The following is a 20,877-nucleotide window of genomic DNA, read 5'->3' on the forward strand; positions in this document are numbered from 1 at the left end:
GCCTGCTTCTCCCTCTGCCTGTGTCTCTGCCTCTCTCTCTTTCTGTGTCCCTCATGAAAAAATAAATAAAATCTTTTTTTAAAAATGCTGCTCTTCCTCTCTTTATTGTGTGACTTGCAGCAAGTTACCTAACGTATCTGAGGATTTCTGAACCCCATTGTACCCATCTATAAAGTGAAGTCAATAATAGTAGTGACATTGGCATCTTAAAGCTGGTGTCATTATCAAATGAGCCAATACACTTAAAGTACTAAGAACAGTGGCAGGCATATAGTAAGGCCTCAATAAATATGAGCTTTCTCTAGGATAAATATTATCTAAATTTTAGCATAGTTCTCAGGGAACTTGGCAGGGCCACTCTCACTGTTCGGTGTGCATGCTGCTTCTGTAAAAGCTAACTGAAAAACACTGAATGCCATTTTCACTTTTCACTTTTTTTTTTTTTTTTTTGGTAGAAGTGAAAATCTTCAGATCTCCTTTGGTTATCGAAAACAGGTACTAACATAGGTCATTCATAAAAGTGAAGTGGTCTAATGTGAACTTTTGAAAAGTGAGTGGTAACTGTATATCTCATAGCCTATAATCATTTAATAAATGTACTGCCCGAGACTTTTCACTATACCACATTGTCCTAGGTGCACAGAATCTGTAATAGACTTTTCAAAAGAGACTGTCATACCTCTCTTAACCTCACTAAGGAAAACTAGATTTTAAAAAATCCTCAAACACAAAAATATCATGATATTATCATTCGGCAGATAAATCCTAGTCCTAAAAGAAGCAGAAAAATGAGGTCATTGGGCACCAAAACAGTGAAAGAGGTCTTTTTTAAAGACATCTGTGGTACCAGAAGGGGACCTTCTTTTTTGGGCTTAGATGTAGTGGGGTTCTCAAATGACTCAGTATCAGCAGCTGAAACCATACGATTTTACAGCACATAGGGAAAGCTCTCCCTGCAGAAATGTGGTGAGCATCTTTCATGAGGAACTTTTTCTGCTTCTCCACGTGCCAGAGACCTCAGCCGAGAAAGGAGAGCGAAGGAGATACAACCCTGTAGGAAATACAGTGACAGTGACGTGAGTCAAAGAGGCAGCTCCACTCCTTTGAGTCACCCGAATCTATAAATAAACCTGAAAGTCAGAGAGAAATTAGTCCCTCTGTTGTTTATGTAATGTTTTCACAAAAAAGCATTTTTACAATTCTTTTAAGCATGGTTCCCTACTCACAATTTATCCCGCCTTGAGAAAAAGGTTTAGGAATTAATCTTTCAGTTGTGACAAAAGAGGTAGAAATAATGTAAAAATTGAAACTCTAATAGCCAACTCCATATGGTCTTTGACCTCCTACCAAGACCATTAGGAAATGTAGTATATACATACTCCTTCAAAGTAAAGACCAAAGCCCACAGGATACAAGGTTCACCCAAGCTCCTTCTTTGCTTTAGACATTTCTTAAAAGAGGCAGTCCAGAGGACCATTCAAGAAGTTTCATGTCACAATATTTTCTTTTTCGTGGAGTACTTATATTTGGTGTAAATGATTCTGTATTATGTTGGCACTTTTGGAGTGAAACTCTCACCAGATATGTGAGATTGCAACCAATTCAAACCCCAACTTGAGGAAATAGTGCCATTCTCTAGTTTAGGAAAGACAAAACCGTGGCCACCAGAGAGGGACGCACCGTCCAGAAACACAGCAGGGCTCTGACTCATTTCCTATTCAAGTAATTTTAGTTTCTTAATATGGGCACCATGATTTGCCTAGAAAATTCTGTGGCAAATTGGTTTTGTTGTTCTTTAAGTGCGTAGCCCCATATTTACTCCTCTAAAATCAGGCAGATCTACAGTTGGCTTTAAAATTAGCCTGGGAAGGGGCACCTGGGTGGTTTAGCTGGTTGAGCATCTGACTTTTTTTTTTTCATAAGTGTCTGACTCTTGATCTCAGCTCTTCTTTTTTTCAAAAAACATTTTATTTATAAGATTTTTATTTATTTATTCATGAGAGACACACGGAGGGAGAGAGAGGCAGAGGGAGAAGCAGGCTCCATGCTGGGAGCCTGATGTGGGACTCAATCCTGGGTCTCCAGGATCACGCTCTGGGTAGAAGGCAGGCGCTAAACTGCTGAGCCACCCAGGGATCCCTCAGCTCAGGTCTTGATATCATGTTCATGGGTTTGATCCTGTGGTCATGGATTCGAGCCCTTGGGTTGGGCTCCACACTGGGCATGGAGCCTACTTTAAATAAAATAAAATAAAATAATAAAATAAAGCAAAACAAAACAAAATAAGCCTGTGAAATCCAAGAAGTGTTGAGACATACACAGTAATTGACGCAGCAATGTCCTGGTACCCAGTTGAGGAAACACCCCAAAATCCTCAACCAAACTGCTTATATATTCCAGAGGATGATCTAGGAGTGATCATCCAAAGAGGTGCCAGAGTGAGGCGCTATACCCCATAGGCAAGGCAGCCAGCTTGCTGTGCAAGTGGGTCCCTGGCCTTGGATTTGGAAAATCCTTCCTCAGACTCCATAGTCCTTGAATGAACGTGCTTTTTATGAGGAGGAGAAAATCCTACAATGAAACATTCAAGATCAAACTGATTTTTTTAAAGAGAGAAGTTGGTTTACAAGTATCACTTTGTCACCTATAAAAGGGGCAATGCAAACTCTCCTAGACACATAAAATAGGATATTGAAATAAAGATTTTGCATAACCAATAACTGCACTTAAAAATTAATTTGGGGGCACCTGGGTAGCTCAGTTGGTTGAGTGTCTGATTTGGTTTCAGCTCAGATCACGATCTCATGGGTCATGGGATTGAGCCCCATGTCCAGGTCCATGCTCAGAAGGAAATCTGTTTCTCCCTTTTCTTCTGCCCCTGCTCCCTGTTCATGCTCTCCCCCTCTCTCTCAAATGAATAAATAAATCTTTAATAAGCTGCCCCCTGCTCATGCTCTCTCCCTCTCTCTCTCAAATGAATAAATAAATCTTTAATAAAATAAAATAAAAATTAATTTAGGGGCACCTGGGTCAGCCAGCTGACCAGGTCATGATCTCAGTGTCTCAGGATGGAGCCCTGCAGTGGGCTCCAAGCTCAGCGGGAAAGCTGCTTGTCCCTCTCCCCTTCCCACTCCTTCACCCCTCCCCCATCTCACTCATGCTCTCTTTCTCTCAAAAAAATAAATAAAATCTTTTTAAAAATTAATTTGGCATTTTGCTGAGAACCTAAAACTGCTCTACAACATAAAGGCTATTAAAAAGAAAAATAAAGGGTAGCCCCGGTGGCGCAGCAGTTTAGTGCCGCCTGCAGCCCAGGGCGTGATCCTGGAGGCCTGGGATCGAGTCCCACGTCAGGCTCTCTTCTCTGTATGGTGCCTGCTTCTCCCTCTGCCTGTCTCTGCCTCCCTCTCTGTGTCTCTATGAATAAATAAATAAAATCTTAAAAAAAAAAAATAAGGACGCCTGGGTAGCTCAGTGGTTCAATATCTGCCTCAGGTCATGATCTTGGGTCCTGGGATCAAGTCTCACATTGGGCTCCCTTTGAGGAGCCTACTTCCCCCTCTGCTATGTCTCTGCCTCTCTCTCTGTGTGTCTCTCATGAATAAATAAAATCTTAAAAAAGAAAGAGAAAGAAAGAAAGGAAGAAAGAAAGAAAGAAAGAAAGAAAGAAAGAAAGAAAGAAAGAAAGAAAGAAAGAAAGAAGAAAGAAAGAAGAAAGAAAGAAAAACAAGGGTGCCTGTGGTTCAGTTGGTTAAGCATCAAACTTTTGATCTCAGCTCGGGAGTGAGCTGGAGCCCTGCATTGGGCATACAGCCTGCTAAAAACAAAAGCAGCTGTACAAGAAACAAAATAATTAATCTGACCATCTAGTTTTCTCAGCCTCTCCTTTATCCAATCTCATAGAGTCACTAATATTTAGCCCACTAGAACTTAGCAAATAGAAACTGAAAAGGAAACTAATATCTATTGAGTACATACTAAGTGCTAAAGAGCTTTACATACATTATTTCTTTTCATTCTCATTATTGTCTCCATTTTACAGGTAAGAAAAAAGAGGCTCACAGCTAGTAAGTGGCAGAGCCCAGACATACCAGATTCAAGGATTTCCTAACAACACCTCTCATTCACTCTGTGCTTACTCATTCTTTCTTTAAAATATTCATTTTTGTTTATTTATTTTTTGTAAAGATTTCATTTATTTGTTCATGAGAGACACAGAGAGAGGCAGAGACACAGGCAGAGGAAGATGCAGGCTCCATGCAAGGAGCCTAATGTGGGACTCGAACCCATGAATCCAGGATCATGCCCTGGGCCAAAGGCAGGCATCCAACTGCTGAGCCACTCAGGCATCCCTAAAATACTCATTTTAAAAAATATTTTATTTATTTATTTATTTATTTATTTATTTATTTATTTATTTATTTATTCTAGAGGTGGGTAGAGGAGCAGAGTGAGAGGGACAAGTAGACTCAGTGTTGGGCTCTGTACTCAATCGCACGACCCTGAGATCATGACCTGGGCCAAAACCAAGAGCCGGACGCTTAACCAACTGGGCCACCCAGGCACCCCCAAAATACTCATTTTTAAAAAGATACATATTTCTCTAGTTTCCTTGCTCTCTTATTCACATCCAACAGGAGGTACCATTTACCAAAAATCTTACAGTTAATAAGTGGGTAGGGTTTAAATACACACCATTCTGCCTCCCTGAGAAAAGTGATACTTATGAAAGAAATAAGGACCCAGGAGAAAACAATTTATTGACTATAATTAATAAAAATTTTTAGGTCAGGAATCTTCATCTAATATTTAAAAAATGTTTAAAGACTTTATTTATTTGAAAGAGAGAGTGAGGGAGAGAGTATGAGGTGGGGGAGGGGGAGGGGCAGAGGGAAAGGGAGAAGCAGGCTCTCTGCTGAGCAGGGAGGCCCATGTTGGGCTGGATCCTAGGACCCTGGGATCATGACCTGAACTGAAGGCAGATGTTTAACCAACTGAGTCAACCAGGCGCCCCTAAGATTTATAAATTTTAAAAGACAGGAATAATTTTATGTGTATGTACAAACAGACACACACACACATTATTACGGACAGAGAACCATAGACTTTAAGAGATGGGAGGGATTGTAAATGAGAAAACTTCAGACCCACACATGTGTAGCCATATTAAAATTTGTGCTGAATAGCTCTGATTCCCAATTAATTGCCCAATCCAAGACCAAGGAATTATGTGGTTTTCTTCAGCATTTCAAGTCTCCGGTTAAAATCTTCAAAATTGACTTCCTCAGAACCATAAGGGTCAATGGATAGGCTCACTTAAGGGTTTATATTGGGCAAATCAGGTAGCATAAAGTTATCAAAACCAATCTTGGATCTTGATTCTGGCTTTGGAAAAGTTGGGGGGTTGAGTCTTGGACCTGTTCATTTCATTTTGTTTTTAAAGATTTTATTTCTTTATTCATGAGAGACACAGAGAAAGAGAGAGGCAGAGACACAGGCAGAGGGAGAAGCAGGTTTCCTGCAAGGAGCCCGATGCAGGACTCGATCCCGAATTCCGGGATCATGCCTTGAGCCAAAGGAAGACGCTCAACTGCTGAGCCACCCAGGCGTCCCTGGACCTGTTCATTTCAATACATATAATTAAAAGTCACAATAATACAGTCTTCCAGAAAGAAATCCCAGCCTCAAAGACAGTAGGCTATTATGACTTTTGAGAGTGCAGCATATAATCTGGCTGGCGAACGACATAACTCTTCTATCATGCAAATGGTGGTAGTGGTAAAATCTTTTTGGCCCTTACTTCAAGGACAATCTGGACTCTTTAAAAAGGCACACTTTTTCAAACTATGTGCCGTTATGATCCAGTGTGGTAGTGGTTTTAAAACTTCTTTGTGCTAAAGATCTCTCTGAGATCCACATCCAGTTTGAAAACTGTTAGCTATTATAAAGGAACCCACTGTACTTCTAGTGAATCAGTAATAACCTTCTCTCACCTATGGAGGAACAGTCTTTTCCTCCATAGTTTCAAGTGAGTTTCAAATGGGGCTTACACTTACAACTCTGAGATCAAGACCTGAGCTGGGACCAAGGGTCAAACCCTTAACTCTCTGAGCCACCCAGGCACCCTGAAGAATTGTCTTATAACAACTGGAAAACTTCAACAAATACTAAGCAATTCCAGTTTCTACGAGAATTCCCCATACTTTCTAGGAACCAGTGAAGGAAGCAAATCGTTCTTCTTTTTTTTTTTTTTAATTTTTTTATTTATTTATGATAGTCACACAGAGAGAGAGAGAAGCAGAGACATAGGCAGAGGGAGAAGCAGGCTCCATGCACCAGGAGCCCGACGTGGGATTCGATCCTGGGTCTCCAGGATCACGCCCCGGGCCAAAGGCAGGCGCTAAACCGCTGCGCCACCCAGGGATCCCTAAATCGTTCTTCTTATAGGAGTTACTCTGAAAGAAAAAAAGATCACTGGGATATGGTTGGAGTTCCAAACATATTTTTTCATAGTAAGTTTTCAATAAATATTTCATAAAAATAACTTTATCACAGTCAAGCTTCATTCTTCTGAAGGTGATTTTTTCTTTTTATGCCTTCTGGAAATTAGCTTTAGGAGTGGCTATGAGTTTTGCTTCTTATGTCACCTGTGGTCTCCTACAAGAATTGGGAAATCTTTTATCTTTAAGCTTGGAGATGCTACTTGTGAAAGATGATTCAGTTTAATAAAGTCACTAGGCTTTTTCTCCATCAAATAAATGGCAAGGAGAAAAGGACAAGCCAGGAAGAAGAAAGTGTTAGGATGAAAAGATGAAAAAATATATCAACCAAATAAAATGTGTAGATCTTTTTGGATCTTGATTTCAACAAAATAACTGTAAAAAATGCATTTTTGAGACAATCAGCAAAATATAATGTGGATCAAGTATTATATAATACTAAGGAACTATTTTTCATTGTATTGGGCATCATAATGGCATTGTTTTATATTATAAAAACAAAAGGTATGTGTTAGAAATATACACTGAAGTATTTACAGGTGAAATTATATGTCTGAAATTTGCTTTAAATTCCTTCTTCTCGGGATCCCTGGGTGGCGCAGCGGTTTGGCGCTTGCCTTTGGCCCAGGGCGTGATCCTGGAGACCCGGGATCGAATCCCACATCGGGCTCCCGGTGCATGGAGCCTGCTTCTCCCTCTGCCTGTGTCTCTGCGCCTCTCTCTCTCTCTGTGACTATCATAAATAAATAAAAATTTAAAAAAAATTAAATTCCTTCTTCTCTACCAAAACAAGTGTCAGGAAGAGAGAAAGAGAAAAGAAATAAAAGAAGCAGAATGTTGACAACTGTTAAAACTGACGGGTATATGGAAGTTCATTGTATTATTCTAATTTTCTATATTTTTAAATTTTCCATAATTAAGTTTTCTTTCTCATTTTTAAAGTTTTTTTTAAAGATTTTATTTATTTATTCATGAGAGACACAGAGAGAGAGAAGGAGATGCAGAGACATAGGCAGAGAGAGAAGCAGGCTCCGTGCAGGGAGCCCTATGTGGAACTCAATCCCAGGACTCCAGGACCATACCCTGGGCCAAAGACAGATGCTCAACCGCTGAGCCACCCAGGAGTCCCATTTTTTGTTTTAATTCCAGTTAATTTTATACAGTGTTATATTAGTTTCAGGTATACAATGTAGTGATTCAACACTTCCATACATCACCCAGGGCTCATCACAAGTGCACTCCTTAATCCTCATCACTTATTTCACCCATCCCCCTTATCTTCCCTCTGATAACCAACAGTTTGTTCTCTATTGTTAAAAGTCTGTTTCTTGGGACATCTGTGTGGCTCAGCAGTTGAGCATCTGCCTTCAGCTCAAGGCGTGATCCTGGAGTCCCAGGATAGAGTCCCACATCGGGCTCCCTACATGGAGCCTGCTTCTCCCTCTGCCTATGTCTCTGCCTCTTTCTCTGTGTCTCTCATGAATAAATAAATAAAATATTTTTTAAAAGTCCATTTCTTGGGGTGCCTGGGAGGCTCAGTCAGTTGAGCATCTATCTACCTTCAGCTTAGGCTGTAATCGCTGAGACCTGGGATCAAACCCCTGCGTGGAGCTGTCTGCTTTGTGGGGAGTCTGATCCTCCCTCTGCCTCTCCTCCTGCTTGTGCCCTCACTCTCTCTCAAATAAATAAATAAATAAATAAATAAATACATCTCTTTAAAAAAAGGAGTGTTTTTTGGTTTGTCTCTCTCTTCTTTTTTCCTTCTGCTAATTTTTTTTCATAAATTCCACATATGAGTGAAGTCACATGGTATTTGTCTTTCTCTGAATGACTTATAGCAGCATTATTTACAACACCAAGATATAGAAGCAGCCCCAGTGTCCATCAACTGATGAATGGATAAAGAAGATTTTATATATATATATATATAAACACACACACACACTGGAATATTATTCAGTCATAAAAGGAATGAAATCTTGCCATTTGCAGTGACATGGATGGAGCTAGAGATTATCACTCTTTTTTATTTTAAATCAGAGGACTTGCATTCCAAGACTGGAAGCTGAGCAATACACAACGTGTGGTTCAAATAATTTCAACAAGGAAAATCAGGGTTAAATTATGTTGAAATATAAAATCTTTTTTTAAAAGATTTTAATTTATTTGAGGGAGAGAATGAACACTGGGGAGGGGCAGAGGGAGAGAAGAGAAACAGATGCCCCCCTGAACAGGTAGCCCAATGTGGGGCTTGATCCCAGGACCCTGGAATCATGACCTGAGCTGAACGCAGATGCTTAACCAACTGAGCCACCCAGGCACCCCTAAAATAGAAAATCTTAAAAAAAAGAGTTTCATGGCCCAGAAATGCCTACCAAGGTAAAAAGAATAAAACAATTTCTCTTTACTTCATAGAGAAGGAATAGAGAATAAAGAAAATTAATGTCTATGGCTCTTTAACTTTTATTTATTTGACTTCTCCAGATTTATGTATACAAACTATTGAGATTTTTATATTATTTTCAACAAGAGAGTAAAGTGTTTTCACTACAAATAAATTAATATTGAAACATAAGTCTAAGTCACTGTATGTTAAAGGCTTTCAGATTTGTCCAGCTCATAAAAATGTTCCTTGCTGTCCATATTGCGGTATTGTCAGGAGGTTGATAAAAGACTATAGGCCCATTTCTCATGAGTTCAGCATAAAAACACATCAAATGTCAGTTAAATGACTGTAAATATGCCCCCCAGGTTTACAAAACTTCACAGAGATTACTGTACTGTTCAAAAAGCTCACAGAAATATACACTACCACTACCTGTAGTATCATTCCAGATTCAGTTTCTCTTTCTGTACTGACCTTTCTTTCAGTAGGAAGGCATGAGAAACAAGGTGCTAGGGATCTCATAGGAAAGGGCCCCGGTACAGAGACTGGTGATGCCCGAAGTGGATCAAACCAGTTCCACCTGTTCTCCAAGAGCACCTTTCTTGATATCCTCAGTAAATTCAATACTGACCAGGTCTGTTGGTGCTTCAGCCTGAGGCAAGAGGGTAAGAATCATATTACATTCTCATTTTATCACACATTTGCTTATTGCATACCCACTACATGCAAAAATTCTTTTTTTTGAAGGGTATAACACATGTCTGTTAGTTAATTAATTAATTAATTTTTAAAGTTTTTTGTTTATTCATTTGAGAGAGAGAGAGCGAGTACATGAGAGAGCACAGACTAGGGGGAGGAGCAGACTCCCCAACGAGCAGGGAGCCCCCTGGAGGTAGAGCTCAATCCCAGGACCCTGAGATCATGCCCTGTGTCAAAGGGAGACACCCAACCAACCTAGCCACCCAGGCGCTCCCATGAGCAAAGAGACGTGATTCCTGCCTTCATGAAGCTTAGACTCCAGTGTAAGTCAATGACAGTTAAAGCAACCTTCAAGCTTCTGGCCCACAAGCTTCTTTTTTTCTTTTTAAGATTTTATTTATTCATGAGAGACACAGAGAGAGGCAGAGACACAGGCAGAGGGAGAAGCAGGCTCCACGCAGGGAGCCCGACGTGGGACCTGATTCCCAGACTCCGGGATCATGCCCTGAGCCGAAGGCAGACACTCAACCGCTGAGCACCCAGGTGTCCCCCACAAGCTTCTTCTTTCTCTCTCTTCCAATAACTATATTTTGAGTGCCTATGAGATCAGACCCTGTGGTACATCAATGATTAAGAGCTACACATAAATATGTATAGATAGGTCTACGAGAGAGTTTATCAAACTTTAGCGGTGGTAAACTCCGGATTTATTAATTTGCTTGACAGAATCTATTGGCCACTTACTGTAAAGTCAGTACAGTGCTAAGGATGCTACAGTGAACAAAACAGACAAGAGTTTCTGTCCACATACAACTGATATCCCCGTGGAAGAAACAGATAATAAACAAGATCACTAAGTGAACTGTACAGTACGTCAGAGATAAAAGCAATAGAGAAAAAACATAAAGCAGAGAAGAGGGAAGAGGTGACATTTCAGAGAAGGTAGCTAGGAAGTGACTTCCAGAGAAGAGAACATGTAAGTACAGACCTGAAGGAAGTGAGGGAGAGATGGGGCCGATTAGCCAGAGAACACAGAGTACTGAAAGTACAAAGGTCCTGAGGTGGGAACCAGCATGCGTGTTTGAAGAAGCACAAGGAGGCCGGTGTGGCTGAGGCAGAGTAAATAAGAGGGAGAGTAGAAAGAAAGAGGTCAGTGAGAAGAGGTGAGAGTGCATGTGGGCAGCCTCCTTGATGAGAACAAAGTTGCTGCCTGTCATTCTAAGTGAAATAAAAAGCCAATTGACAGTGGCACCTGGGTGACTCAGTCAGTTAAGCATCTGACTTCAGCTCAGGGCAGCATCTCAGGGTCCTGGGATTGAGCCCCACCCCAAATCTGGCTCAGCCAAGAGTCTGCTTCTCCTTCTCCCTCTGCCTCTCCCTCCCAACTCATGCTCTCATTCTTAAATAAAATAATTAAAATAAATAAATAAATAATAAATATCTTAAAGCCAAAGGAAAGGCTTTAAATGCATAAGAGTGACATGATCTGACTTAGGTACTAACCAGGTCTCTACTATATTGAACCTCAGTTAATAGGAAGAGGAGCAGAGGCAGGAAAACCAGTTAAGAGGCTATTGCAGTCATCCAGGCAAGAGATTATTGTAGATTAGATAGATGTGCTGTGAGTGGAAGTGGTGAGAAGTAGTAGGATTCTGGATAGATTTAGAAGGTAGACTGGTTACTTTACAGATTTGCTGAAGATTGGTCAGTGGCTATGGGTAGGGAGAAGGGGTAGAGTCAAGGAAAATATAAAGATTTTGCCCTAGCATGAAATTGCCATGAACTATAGAGTAGGTCCTTGAAGGGGTGAGAGAACCTTTGGACATGTTAAGTTTGAGATGTCTCTGAAACATCCAGGTAAAGATGTCAAGAAGGTGAGTGGCTATCTTAGCTTGGAGTTCATATCAAGCTAGAGGTCTTAGCTAGTAATATACATGTGGAAGCCCTCACCCTAAAGATGGGATTGTAAACCATGAGGTAGGATGAAATCACCTAAAGAAGAGAGAAGAAAGAGAACAAGTCTAGAGATTGACCTCTTGGGTACATCTCTCATGGCATTTCATGTGGCTTTTACTTCTTCAAAGTCCCTTTCTGTGTTGTCTAAAGTTTTATAAAGTGTCCTCTTTCAAACAAACCATAGAACTCTTTGGAAGCGAGAGAGCAAAAAGAGAGAAAGTAAAAGAGTCCCGATCAGATAACCACCAAGGAGCAAAGCATCAGAAAAGTGTGCCCCTTAACCATAATCCAACATGGTACATGCCACTTCAGCAGTTCGAAGGTATTAGGGGCATATCTTTCTTGCCCCGAAACACTCCATGACCACCTTTTGGAAGTTTAAATCATTCTCAGTGATGACGATGAAAGCAAAACTTTATTACATTGGCTACGTGCCACGTATTGCATTTAACTTCCTTATTCATATAAACTCATTTATTTTTTTCATATTAGCTCACTTAATCATCTCAATAAACTTATGAGTCTTGGTAATAATTATTAACTATTATTATCCCCTTTATTAAAGTTCAGAGGACTGAGTCTTTGAAGGGGTAATTCACTTGCCTAAGGTCTCACGGTTAACAAATGGTGAATCTATGATCTGAATATGGGCCATCTCACTACTGAACCCATACTCTCAACCAACACCAAAAGAGAAAGTGCCTTACACCCTAGGATCTTGCAGCTTTTATTCCAAGAGCTCTTTATTAAAATGCAAATTATCCCTGGGATAAAATTGAGGTCTTAAGAACTAAAAATGTTTATACACTTCTTCGTGTATGTGTGTGTTTTTTTTACACACTTCTAAATACATAACACTTCAGATATCTTCATCTTTGTTTTCTACGTTGTTGTTACCAGCTTAGAAGGGTCATGTGACAGCAGAAGTCAAGCTCTGTTAGGAAAAGTATGTAGGTGAAGAAAAGGTGCAAATGTCACCTGCTTTACAATCCTGCCAGAGCTACTCTGGAAGCCACATTCCTAAGCAGAGAAAAAAATATCTTGGTGCACAAAAAATTCTCAGCTTTAAAGTCAAGTCTTCCTTCTTGAAAGTACTCACCATAGTGGTTGCCTCGGGTTTATATGGCACATTATAGTTCTTAGGAATTTCTATCAGGTATTTTTCTACTAGCACCTGGGGTAGAGTGTTCACATTTAACTTATACAGTAGCTGGGGCACTAGGGTGGCTCAGTTGTTGAGTGTCTGCCTTTGGCTCAGGACATGATCCTGGGGTCCTGGGATCGAGTCCCACATCATGCTCCCTGTGGGGAGCCTGCTTCTCCCTCTGCCTGTGTCTCTGCCTCTTTCTGTGTGTCTCTCATGAATAAATAAATAAAACCTTTAAAAAATTTTTACACATTAGCTGCAAGATAAAGAACATAACAGATTTGGTCACACACATCTCTACAAACTCTGAAGCAAAAAGAGTTTAGTTTATATATAAGTCAGCCCTATCCTGGGAAGAAAGAACCTCAAGCCAAGTAAAATAAGGGGAAGAAAATAAGCATAAGAAAAAATATTTTGAATTGAGAAGTCTAATTTTGTAAGTATTTGAATTAAGTCAGAGGTGGTATTCAACATACTTAACCACCAGTACAGTAAGGCACCATCCAACCAGAATTGATACCTTGAAGGCTGAGAATGTCCACAAGCATGAAACAACACTGTAGCTAGATATCTGTGTCTCAGCTGAACGTCAGTCCTGAATTCTATGCGTGTGGTCACGATGTAAAATGTTCCAAAGTTGAAGCTTCCAAGTATATTAACTTCCTTCATATTAACAGGCCAGTTACATTTGGGAAAATGGATGCTTTCTTCATAAAGAAACCATCTCAGCTTGCTTGAGACTAGCTTTTTGATAAGTATCTGAGTCCCCTAGTCCAAAATCTTTATCCAAGTTGCTCTACCTCCAATGCGAAACTTATTTCTAAATATCTTTCAGTCTGCCAAAATTATGTGCCATAAGTTTGTTCATATTTGCTTTTCCTGGACTTACTGGCTTAGAAAAATATATGTCTCTGGAATGGTACTACCTGAGAACTGATGGTTCCAATCTAATTTGTTCAACACAGTTGGCCATATTCTTGGCTATACTTTACACACACCTGCTTAGATACTGGAGCAGACCATCACCAAGAAAGAAAGAAAGGTGAAATTCATGAAGTTATGTATGGCAAATGTGCTGGAGATGAAGAGCCACCAAAAGAGCAAAAATCACTTTCATCTTACCTCACTGGAAGTACATTCTTTTAGCATCAAAACAACAGCAATAGCAACAAAACAAGTGCTTTGCTTTGCTTTTAAATATCTGATAAATGTGATAAACTTAAAAACTCTAATTCTAAACACCTCATAAATTATGATTTCTGTCTCTACACAAAAGAAATCCAGTTTCAGATTTTGTTTTTGTTTTTAGGTAAGGTTTATTTATTTTTTTCTACCATTGCCATTAAAAGAAAAATATTTTTTCACTTAAAGTTGAAGAGAAGGGCAGCTCAGGTGGCTCGGCAGTTTAGTGCTGCCTTTGGCCTGGGGCCTGATCCTGGAGACCTGGGATCAAGTCCCATGTCAGGCTCCCTGCATGGAGCCTGCTTCTCCCTCTGCCTGTGTCTCTGCCTCTCTCTCTCTCTCCCTCTCTCTCTCTCTCTCTCTCTCTCTGTCATGAATAAATGGATAAAGTCTTTTTTAAAAATTACGTTAAACAGAAGAAAATACCTTTATGGTTGTCCTTTAAGAGAAGGAGGGCACCTGGGTAGCTCAGTGGTTGAATGTTGGTCTTTGGCTCAGATCGTGATCCTGGGGTTCTGGGATCGAATCCCACATCAGGCTCCCTGCAGGAAGCCCTGCTTCTCCCTCTGCCTGTGTCTCTGCCTCTCTCTCTCTCTCTCTCTCTCTCTCTCTTTGTCTCTCATGAACAAATAAATAAAATCCTTAAAAAAAAGAGAGAGAGAGAAGAAAGGATTCCTCTAACTAATCCCACAATTCCAAACAAATAGCACTAGGGATACCCTTACCTATAGTCGTGCCACAGGCAGTGAAAACTTATTAGACTTACTATTTTCAACTCAGGTACCTCTGAATGGATGTGAGGAGCTGCTCAGATTAGTGTAGATATAGATCGGCCAGACCAGAATCCAGTTTCCTAAGAAAAACACAAAGTTAAGCGACACAGGGTTTTATGCTTCTCTTTCGCCCCAACCCCTGCTTCAAAGGTAGCGCATCCGGGCACTTGGGTGGCTCAGTGGGTTAAATGCCTTCAACTCAGGTCATGATCCTGGGGTCCTGGGATCCAGCCCCTTGTGGAGCTCCCTGTTCAGCGGGGAAGCTGCTTCTCCCTCTCCCTCTGCCTCTTCCCCCTACTCCTGCTCTCTCTCTCTCTCTCTCAAATTAATGAGTAAAATCTTTCATACAAATAAATATTTTAAAGATCTTATTTATTTATTCATGAGAGACACAGAGAGGGAGAGGCAGAGACACAGGCAGAGGGAGAAGCAGGCTCCCTACAGGGAGCCCAATGTGGGACTGGATCCTGGCACCCCAGGATCACGCCCTGAGCTGAAGGCAGATGCTCACTGAGCCACCCAGGCATCCCAAATAAATAAACAAAATCTTTAAAAAATAGTCTATGGACAATGTTCAAAATATAATGCCAAATAATGTTTAACTGATATTAGAATATGTACATATAAATATATATAACTATATGTGCGCCAATGTATGTGTTTATACACACATAGAAAAATACAGAAATACATATATAAACTGAAAGAAATATACCAAAATTCTTGGTTCCAGATTTGGTGATTTATGGATTCTTTTTTGTCTCTTTTCTACAAGTTTAGGGGGGGAAAAAACAACCATATGGTTCTAAAAATGGCTCTTTAGACTGAAACAGTCTACTTCTTCCTATAAAAATTAGAGGCAATGTCCTTTGGCACGGTCCCAACAAATTAAAGCCCACCTTCTCCCTCACTAGAGGGCAGGGATGCCTTCTCACCCCTATTAGCCTGAGAAATGGTGCAAGTTCCATAGGTCTTACTTTGGCCTGGATCAAGCTAAACCGAGCCAGCAGCAGGTCACAGGACAGCTCTAGGATCTCCATGTCCTCCACGAGGTAGTCTTCTCAGATAATGTGCTCCACTCAGATCCGAGCTTGTTCATCTTTCCCAGCTGCTAGATGGTCAACAATCTCTTTTCTTGTTTTCTGGGACTGCTCAGCTGCAGCACAAAGCACATTTATAGAAAAATGCATGTACGAAGCGGAGTTCGTTGAATAAAAAAGGCAGGTTATGTGATAAGGTAAAACTGTTTTTACAAAAACAATACAAAATGTAAACCATATGTGCATATATTTTTTAAAAAAGTATTATATAATAGGTCAGTGGTTCTTAAAGTGTCATCCCCAGATCAGCAACACCAGCATCACCTCGGAACCTGTTAGAAATGCATATTCTTGGGGCCCACCTCAGAAATTCTGAATGAGAAAATCTGGAAGTGAGCCCAGTGATCTGTGTTTGAATAAGCCCTCCAATTCTAACACCTATTGAAGCCTAAGAACTATTGCTTTAAGGGGATGCTTTGTTTTATCCTTTCAGCTTATCCTGCTTTTCTAAAATGTTCTGTAGTGAACATTTATTATTTTTATAGCAAAAGAGTTATTTAAAGATTTTTAAATTTTATTTATTTATTTATTTATTTATTTATTTATTTATTTATTGGAGAGAGAGCACGAGTAGGGATGGGGCAAAGGGACAACCAGACTCCCCACTGAGTGTACTACTAAGTGCAGAGCCCTAAATGGGGCTCAATGCCAGAACCCTAAGATCCTGACCTTAGCTGAAGTCAGATCCTTAAGTGACTGAGCCACTCACATATCCACATAATAAAAAGATTATTTTAAAAAGAAGAACGGGGATCCCTGGATGGCTCAGCGGTTTAGCACCTGCCTTTGTCCCAGGCCATGATCCTGAAGTCCCAGGATCAAGTCCCACATCGGGCTCCCTGCGTGGAGCCTGCTTCTCCCTCTGCCTGTGTCTCTGCCTCTCTCTCTCTGTGTCTCTCATGAATAAATTAAATTTAAAAAAATAAAAAAGAAGAACGCATGAAGTCCTTTGCATTTAAAAAACTGTCCCCAGGGATGTCTGGCTGGTTCAGTTGGTGGATCATGCAACTCTTGATCTCAGGGTTGTGAGTTCGAGCCGCACGTTGGGTGGTAGAGATTACTTAAAAATAAAATTTTAAAAAAATAAAATAAAAAATAAAAAACTGTTTTCATATATACAGTTCCATTTGATCCCTGTAATACTGTGTGTGGTGCATTTGTTATTTGCATTTTATAGCTGAGAAAATTGAGGTACTGAGAGGTTAAATGGCTTGCTCGTGGTCATGCAGTTAGGAGTAACTGAATTAGAACAAAGCCAAATCTTTAGGATGCAAGTTCTTATGCTTTTTCACCATATTATGCCAATAAAATGAACACATAGAGTCATGCTGGGGAGGTAACAAATGTAACCTGTCCCAGGCCAATCCACTGAGATAAGTCTTAGCACCTTGTGTTATGTACCTGATGACTGAGCCTCGGGAAACAGGTGTTCCACAAGTCAGGAGAACTTGAGCCTCCAATATGTAACCTGTCTATTCACCAAGTTATGATCACTTTCTTTTTTTATTTTTTTTTATGATCACTTTCTAATCATGAACAGAGTTACTCTGTCATTGCAAGCAAATCTTGACATGGGACTACTTTTGAATCTGAAATAAACACAAAACTCAGTTCTCAAAAGGTTGCTTAACAACTCCAAAGTAGGAAAATGTTCTCTGCTCTAGACATCATAGGGAAAAGAAATTATAGTAGAAGTGGGCTTGTTTCAGATTAATACTGGACTGTTGTTACATAGCTACAAATATTAGCAAACATTTATGTTGTGCCCGGGTTATAGTTTATGTTACAACTAAAAGGACGCATGGGCATGCAGTTTAAAGTTCACAAGTTGTTTTTTTTTTTTTTTTTTTGCCACTAAAGTTCACAAGTTCTTAAAAAAAAAAATCACAAGTTCTATCTACACCATCAATGCCATCATCATTGTTCATGGTAACAATGATGGGTACCAATGGGTTTGCCTAAATTTTATTTGCCTAAGGTTTCTTCTTTAAGCCCCTATTTTCTAAAGAATGCCCAAAAATCAGTTTTGGAAGTTTAAGTAACAGCTGCCTCTCTATCAAGAGATTATAGTAATTCAATAGTAAATACTGCTATTTATGGAGCACTCAGAAAACTGCATGCACATGCAGTATTTATTTTACCCTCCTCATAATCAGAGATCATCGATTTTTCAGTTTATTAAAGGTTAACAGCTCATGTAACCCATTGAAATGAGGAAAAAGCAAGAGGCAACAGAAAATAAGCTGTATTTAAAGAAAAGACATTTGTCAGTTACTACCCCCACTCATGGGTGTAATACTACTTGAGCTGTCACCTGATAGAAGAAATAGCTTCTCTTTTTGGGGGGGGGGGTTGAAAAAAGGTAAGGAAGTCCTTGAGAAAAATTTGCCCAGCAGCTCAAACTTAATAGCTCCTGCACATTTGAAAAAGCTTGACTAGATAAAGTTCTCTGCTTTGGTGAAGAACAGTCCAGTAATCTGGACATTGTTTTGCATTTTAAATCTTTGGAAACTTCTTTTTAAATTAAACTTTTTATTTTGAGATAATTGTAGATTCAAGTGCAGTTTGTAAGAGGTAAATCAGAAAGATCCATAGTACCCCTTGCTTAGTTTTTGGCAAGGGTCATATCTTGCAAAACCAAAATACTGATATTGATACAATCAAGACACAGAACAATCTTTGCAAACTTTCAAGTGATTTGATCACCATAATCATCATTTCCACAAGTCAGGCACATTCCTTTGAATTCCAAAATTGCTAAGTAATGTCTTAGGAGATCTATGGGGTGAGGGAGGGTAGTGCTCAGTGATGAGAGGCAGCTTGCTGTGCTGTCTGGAGTATTTACTCACTTTTTCTTTTTTCCAGGAGCTTTAGGCGATTGACAACAAGTTGCAGGTTGACCCGAAGGCAATCAGCTTTGAAGGCAGAGGTGAACATGATGATTTCACCACAAGGCACAGCAGCTCTCCACTAACCTTGCTGAGCCAGTTTGACAGAGAATGAGTTATCAATGTCATGGGGGCATTAGTTTTTCCATATCTACTTTACTCATTTACGAGGCCCCTGTAAGGAATTCCTGGCTGCTCAGCAGTGGCCTAAATGAACTTCCTTCTCTGTGGCCCAGTTCCCCAGATAGGACTCTTACAATTCAGAGTTAGGTTTCCTTCGGTTTATTCCAATCATCAGTCTTCTGACTGCAACTTTTCAGAGTTCTACAGGAAGTTTCTGATAAAAATGAGAGCTTTTGGCAAGTGTCTGAGGAAGTAGACAACAGATCAAGATTCCTCCCCCCAAAGGATATATTAGTCACTTATGGAGAAATTCCAAGACCTCCCTGCAAATAAAATATTAATGAATTTGAAAGGGAGATCCCCATTGGAATCTGTAGTGGGCACATAACATTAAAAGCGTGTGGAAATAAGGACAGAGAATTGCTCAGAGAAGCAGGTAAAGCAGAAGCTTGAAAACTGCACATTTCTATGTTTGGACATCTAGAAAAGCTTTTGAAAAATAATCTAGGGGCACCTGGGTGGCTCAGCTGGTTAAGTATCTGCCTTCTGCTAGGTCAAGATCTCAGAGTCCTGGGATGGAGCCCTGAATCTGCTCCTTGCTCAGCTGGGAACCCTCTCCCTCTGCTCCCCCTGCTTGTGCTCTCTCGCTCTCTTTCTGTCAAAATAAGTAAATAAGGTCTTTAAAAAAAAGGAATCTAATGGTAGGCACCAACACATTTCTTGGGAAAGATAAATCTGCAAATTATTTCTAGAATTTCAACATATACTTGAGATTAATTGTTATTTCTGCCATTGGCATTCAAAGATAAAGTTCTTTCCTAAAATGACACTTTTACATGCTGAGTGATAAAAGTAAAAAGACATGACAGTTTGAAGAAAAAAAAAAAAGAACACACCTATTCCTCTTGTTATGACACACATGGTTTCCCAAAATGCTAGAACTTCTCTTTGGTCTGATTCCTTAACTTCAAAAAAGAGTTGGGATAGTTGTCTGAACATCCCGCTGTCTGTACCAGAGGTCTAGAAAAATCACAAATGAGGAATTAGGCAACACAGAGAACTAATTTGAAACTCATGCCTGCTTTAGGAGAAGAACCAGCTCAGCCCGGTTTTGTGGTCATTGGTTTTCTTTCAACAGAGTAGCTCAAACTCTCCCATCACACAAATTCAATCTACACACATCAAAGGAATTCAGTGGGAACCCAAGGAAAGAGAAGAGGTAGACAAGACAGATTGAAGTATAACACTGTAGTTCCCAAATGTCTCAAATGCCTTTAAAAGTATCCTTCCCTGGGGGAGGGAAAAAAATTTTTAATGAAAAAAATCTCCTTTCAGTTCTATAGCTCTTAAAACTGTGTGGAAATTAAACTTGGTGAAAAAAAAAATGAAGGACCTTCAACTGAGAGAGATTGAAAACAGGTAACAAATAGGCAAAACCACAGAAGAGTAGAAATGAGGAAATGGGACCAAAAAAGAAAATTAGCAAGGAGAGTCTCCCAGTTTGAGTATCCTTGTAAAATGTCATTCAATAACTATATATTAGGCCAGTTTACAGTGAATAAGGCCCTGGGCTTAACTTACCATAAATAACTTACATAGGGAGTTACCCAGATTCCAGAGATTAGTACAGAGTTTTGGAGAAATGAGGTAACTTTTAGTTATTTTAGTCTTAAATCTAAAAACTATGTTAGTTTACTCATCACTAATATTCCTGTCAAATTGTCACCTTGGAGCTTCCTACCATCAATATGTAGGACCAAACAAATGAAGATTGCTTGGAATAAAGAGTTCTAGAAGAGAATACAGCAGAGATACGACCCATTCTTTTGGGACTGCCCCACCAAACGAGGAAATCACCTGTGCCTCGCCAATCAGAACATCCTGTTTGTGTGTGTGTGTGTGTGTGTGTGTGTGTGTGTTTGTTTGTTTGTTTTTTTAATCAGAAACGCCTTTGCACTATGTAATCATGTTAACGGCTGGTAGCCAAAAAATTCTTTTTGGTTGCATCTACCTGAGTCTGCTCTTTCAATTTTGTCTGAAACCCCAGCTGTCTGAGAGCATATCTTAAACCTGGAGGAAATGGCTTTCCTTGAATACACCTGGATGATTCAAGGGTCTCTATC

General features: G+C 39.9%; 1 pseudogene; it reads right to left on the reverse strand.

The window, feature by feature from the left end:
* Positions 1-425: 425 nt before the first annotated feature.
* LOC112646567 (IST1 homolog) lies at positions 426-19,401 on the reverse strand (annotated as a pseudogene).
* Positions 19,402-20,877: the final 1,476 nt, after the last annotated feature.

This window comes from Canis lupus, chromosome 5 (assembly GCF_003254725.2).
Source record: "Canis lupus dingo isolate Sandy chromosome 5, ASM325472v2, whole genome shotgun sequence".
Classification (NCBI taxonomy): Eukaryota; Metazoa; Chordata; class Mammalia; order Carnivora; family Canidae; genus Canis; species Canis lupus.